The 5,727-nt window shown below is 41.6% G+C and overlaps 3 pseudogenes; 2 read left to right on the forward strand and 1 right to left on the reverse strand.

The window, feature by feature from the left end:
- Window positions 1–2,570, reverse strand: part of LOC149115319 (uncharacterized) — a 5,699-nt pseudogene extending 3,129 nt beyond the window's left edge.
- Window positions 2,569–4,144, forward strand: LOC149115320 (uncharacterized; annotated as a pseudogene).
- A 460-nt stretch (window positions 4,145–4,604) lies between these two features.
- Window positions 4,605–5,727, forward strand: LOC149115321 (uncharacterized; annotated as a pseudogene).

The raw sequence follows: 5,727 nt of genomic DNA on the forward strand, positions 1-5,727 counted from the left end.
TTGTGCAATTCCATCACAAACTGAATTTTTGGGCGATTTTTGCTTTTCTTCAATATTTCACTCATTTTGGCGGACAAAAAAAAGGCAAAATTGACGGGGTAAAATAGCACCTTGGTACATGGCATGGAGTTACATCAAGTTAATCCAGCGAAAGAACAGGGTTTCTTCTTCAAATAACCACAATAAAATTTTTGGGCTACTGAAAATGCGAAATTTTAGGGCGCCAGACAAAAGTGGCACAAAGGACAAAACGCCATTCCTTGTGACGCAATTAGGGGTGAAAATCAACAATGCACTCGTGGAAAAGACAATAGGTCAGTATTTTGGCGTAAAATCGTTACTATTCCGAATAAAAAGCTACTTTCTATCAATATTTGTCCTGTCTACTGCTCAGGTTGCCTGAAATTTAAACTTTTAGCGATTATTTTTCGAATCAAAATACAAAATCCTTATGTTTTGAATGGCTGAGGATGGATACAATTTATAAATTGTAACAAACCGTAAAATTAATATGTTTGTGTGTTTATACTTATACTATTGTAGTTAATCTGTACATACCATCTATCAGCGTCAAGCACGGACTGCGTGTGTATTGGCTTCACAAGTTGTTGCCGTTAACTGCCCCCCGCTGCTCGCGAAATGTTCAAACACTAAAGTTTGCGTGACAGGCAGCCAGGCCACAATCGCAGGGGCAGGTAACACATACACTCGTCCTTTAAATTCATGGCACACGCAAATTTTGTTCGGGGACCTCAAATTATTCTTGAATTGTCTTTCAAGAGATTTTTTTCCCTTTATTCTCTTCCTCCTCTATTTCATTTACTAATCATGACTAATCTGTTGAGACATGTTTTGACGCTTCATGAGATAAGCTTTCAAAGCTTATCTGATCAGTTGTCTGCAACTTCTTGACATCTTGATTAGTGCAGAACATTTAATGTTTTTTTGTAAATTTTGTGCTTTTACTCATACATGTAAAGTTATCCTGCTTTTAAAGCTGTAAGCTGCCCACATTTTAATAGATAGGAAGAAAATTTACATGTGGGTATAATCGTGTGCGTCTGGGAATCATCAAGTACTTAGCACGCAATGACTGATACGAACACTTTAATTTCGCTTTCGATATCCACGAAAAAATGTCGAAACTGCCCACCAACACATAATCAGATTACTTCAGAGTCAATAATCTGTGCTGTGTTTGTACAGTTGCATGATACACGTTAACCTGTGGCTACTCTGAACTTGTTGGAGGGCCGTGTGGATGCAGTAGTTCCAGCCCGGCAAATGCTGTGTGTGAAACAATAGAAAGATGCGGAAGAAACATCAAGAGCCATTTGAAGTTTTTCGACTGCTTTGATTCAACTTTACAAACGGAGGCAGATCTTCTTCTGGCAAGAGCAGGTAACATGTCAATATTTCTCATAAATTGTGTAGAAGTTATGCAAGGTATAAACAATGAAATAAGTCGAGATGGTTATTGAAGTAAGGCAATGCCTTGTAGTTTTGCTTCGGTTTTTCCCCGAGTTATGCACGCACCTGTCACTGGACACTACTAATACTAGCTAGCAAAATAAGAGGTCGCAACATGAGGATTATTGTTTAATTGCATGCAAATAAACTCACCATCACAAGGTGAAGATGACTGATTCACGTTACTAGGCCGTCATCTCAGACCTTTTTCGAACCGGGTTGTTAAGTGACCTTTCTGTTACTCCTTCCTGCTTGGATACGGCAACAGCCTAAAATATTCTAATCCCCGACCCCATCAGGCAAAGCAAAGGCCAAAATGTACTAATTCCCCGCCTCCCTGGGAATGCAAAGGGGAAAAAATGCGTTATCCCCTACTCCCTTGAGAAGGGCAGAGAGTCAAAGCCCCCACAAAGCCCCACCCATGCCCCATGTTTTCCCGGGTTGGGGGTTGGGGGTTTCCAGTGACAAGTGCATTATATTTACCTCATTAGTAAAAGCGAAAAGGAACTGTTTTTTTGTGAAGGTATTACCAGTCAGATGTACAGAATTTCGCGTATCAGTTATGAAACCCTCAGCGCAGATATAAGGTATACAGGTGGATGAAACTTTAAAACAAAATGATTTCCAGACATTTGGGTAAACATCACTGATGGTGAATTGAGTCGCGAATGACACCTTGTTGAATGATAAACGCATGTAAATTATCTATAAATTTTCAGGGATTTTTGAGATAAAAGAGCATTATTTGAAAATGTCAATTTGTCCACGGCACCGAGATGCATATGGAATTAGATGGCATTGTCAAAAAAAGTTATGTTCAGTCCCGCCAGACTGTAGTGTCTATAAGAAGAAAGAATTAAAAGGAGACCAAGGAGTCACAATCCAACAATCTCAGCTACTTTATAGACTTACTTCTGTGCTTGTTCCAGTTGCTTCGCGTAAGTCAATTTTTTTTCAGTGCATTGACCTGAATTTTTGTTTTAGACCTAGCATGTTTTTGTCTATTTATTGCCCTAGTTTTGTTGTTTCCAACAATTTGTAACCGTTGTCGGCTGTTTCTAACTAGAGTCAAAATCCACTCACTTTGAAGCGTCATCCATGTCAACTGTCTCAACTAAGGAGATAGCCGCGATCCCACAAGTGGGTGAGCAAGAAACAAAGGGTATTTCATTGCCCTTGGAGTCAGCAGAAAGTGACCCAGTAAGTGTAATGGCCGAGCCTACAAGCAGATCATTTATGTTACTACCTGCACCTGGCCTGTGTAAGTGGCTTTATTGCTCACGGGAAGGAAATGTTTTTCGCGCAAGAAGGCAGATCTCGTTCCCATTCTCCTCGCGACTGCGCCTTGTGCTGACAATGCCACACTTTTAACACTCTGCCCGGCAAGCTGCCGAGAGACCTTGCTCACATGCGCAGGCCACAAGTTTGTTTTGGGACATTGCATTTTCTTGTGTGTGTGTTTTTTATCCTAGGTATATATTTTCAAATTCAAATTCACCTTGTTTTAGGAAAACGAAAGCGCCACTGGACTGTCTCAGGCTATGAAAAACCTATCAATTGTGACATCAGATGACAGCCCATACACAACAGAAAGTACTGGTACTAGCAGCGCCAGTGATTCCTCCACCAACTATGAAAACGAGACCCTTTGTCGCTTGAAGTTAAACGAGTTCCTTAGCGTCAGCAGCAAAGGAACTATAAATCAACCCAAAAAGAGCTGGGATCAGTTAAGCCTACGCACCAAGAATGTTCGCATCTCAAAAACAAAAGATGCTGTCGTGGTGTCATTGGAGGTCATCTCTCCTGGAAACCCTGCGTTGTTGTGGCAAGCACTGAAGAGTTCACAGTCAGTGGAAGCATCCCTGTGCATAACACCCCAAACTTCAGCCGATCAGAAGTATCTGGAAGCCTTAACAGAGACATATCAGAACGCCAATAGTTGGGACACACGCCGACAGATATTGTCAGTAATAGCTGATCTGATTCCATATTCAGTAATCCAACAGTTGATACCAGGCATCACTGAGTATTGAATCAAAACTGCACGACAGCACACAATCCACCATGGGTGCGGTGTTCCTTTACCTGCCTTTAAAAGCCCAAGAATGCGTGTGGATGAATCACAGTTAGATCACTTCTGTGTTTCATAACTAGTGCACACGTTGTACAAGATTTACCATTTCGCCAACGCTACTTGTACTTAACAAACGGCAAGATCCTCAAAACACCGAATACCATTAGATCTATGATTCCTCAGCGAATAACTGACCAGTATCGTCAGTTTTGCTTGGAGACCAGCTTCACACCTTTCAGCACCTCGACAATGTTGCGTATATTGTCATCATGTACCGCCACAGTGAGAAAGTCACTTCATGGACTGGACTACTTTGCGGCTGAGGGAGCAAAAGCTTTCGACGACCTGGTGACAATTGTTGAAAAACTGGATGAGAGACAGTGGGTCCTTAGATGCCAGCAGGCACTGAAGGAGGGAAAAGAGTACTTCAAAACAGACTACAAAGTAAGTATTGCCATACATGCTTTATTTTTCTTTGTAAGTCGTTCAAGTAGGGAAATGAGTTTACTTATTTACTGGAGACAGGGTACTCACTTGGAACGAGATACTTCTTATAAGGTGTTACCTTGCCTCCAAAACACGCAAACTATACATCCGTGAACGTATGGAATCAGCTCTAAATAGATTTAGATTTACTCCAAGCGACCAAAACAAATCAGTTACAACTCTAAACTGAAGTCGGGACAGCGGGCAGCACTGGAAGATGGGTCTATTATTATAAAGTAAATCAATCATAATACCGGACATTGTTATGTCTCTAAATAAGTCAAAATGAGATCAATACAGATGTTCTCGTGGCCCTTTTAGAAGCTTTTACCCCTTCAAGACATTTCAAACAAAGTGGCTAATATTTTGACTGTAGTACATAGTAAAGCAGCTAAAAATCCTCAATCTTTGGATGGCAAATTCTAATATAGCTCATAGCTTATGGCGGAGCACTCCTTCGCTCTTCATGAAGGGGAACTCAAAAAAAGCGAAACGCATGTAAAGTATTCTGTTGTTCCGTTTTCATGGTTTGTATATACACTGTATAACATATCATTTTTTATACTGATCTTCTGTCACATTTTTCTTAAATGGTTAAGGTCCATATTACAGCAGCCTCACACGTTCCAGATCATTGCAGCCCGCACGCTCTAAGTGACCCTAAAGAGGACTGTCTCCGTGTGGCGTGTGACCATTCCCATGACAAGTGCTGTCCTTCTTGTGACCAGCTGAAATCCATAATGATGGAAATTGAGTCTTCATTAAGATCCTCCGAGTTGAGAGACAAAGACCGGGATGACTTGATGTACACACTTCAACAAGCCTATCAGGCAATTGAATCATGGAAAGCTCATCAGTTGAGATCAATTCAGCAGGACAAGGCAAGAACGAGTCTTCTAGAAAACCTGGAAATGTCTTCAGTTCTCATCACACAGGACTGGGCCATGAAGTTCCTGCCACAAAAGTACAGGGAAACGCAAGCTGATTGGTTTGGCAAAAGAGGGATTTCTTGGCACAGTAGTGTTGTTTCCCGTAAGATTCCCGACAAGCTGCAGCACCAAGCGTTTGTTCACATAGTCGAGAATTCCTGTCAAGACAGCAACGTTGTGGTCAGCATCATACGACACACACTCCAACAACTCAAGAAAGAACATCCGGAGATTAAGACTGCCTTTCTCTGACTAGACAACGCCGGATGTTACCACAGCTTCACCATGATAACTGCTTGCCGACTTATGAAAGAAGCGACTGATATCAAAGTTGAGAGAGTGGACTTCAGCGACCCACAAGGCAGTAAGGGTCCATGCGACAGAAGAGCAGCAACGATAAAAGCACATGTTCTTCGCTACATCAATGAAGGCCATGATGTAACCTCTGCGGATGATCTGAAACGAGCTATTCTATCTCATGTTGGGGTCAGAGGCGTCCGAGTTACCTTGATTTATTCCACAAAGCAGCATCCAATCTCGTTGCAGGGGAAACTGGAAGGAGTGAGCAACTTAAATAATTTCCATTATGGAGAGTAATGTCTGACTGTATTGAAGGCATTTGATGTGGGAGAAGGAAAGACCATACCATGGTCTCAGTTGCAAGGTAAAAAATATATATGTTTCTTGCTTACTTTTACCAAATTTTCATTTTCTCGCGCGCTTTTTTTTCGCGTCACGCTCGAAGGACTAAGTAAGGGCTGTTCGTAA

Source organism: Orbicella faveolata, unplaced genomic scaffold (assembly GCF_042242905.1).
Source record: "Orbicella faveolata isolate gen_17 unplaced genomic scaffold, um_ofav_v1 contig_13, whole genome shotgun sequence".
NCBI lineage: Eukaryota > Metazoa > Cnidaria > Anthozoa > Scleractinia > Merulinidae > Orbicella > Orbicella faveolata.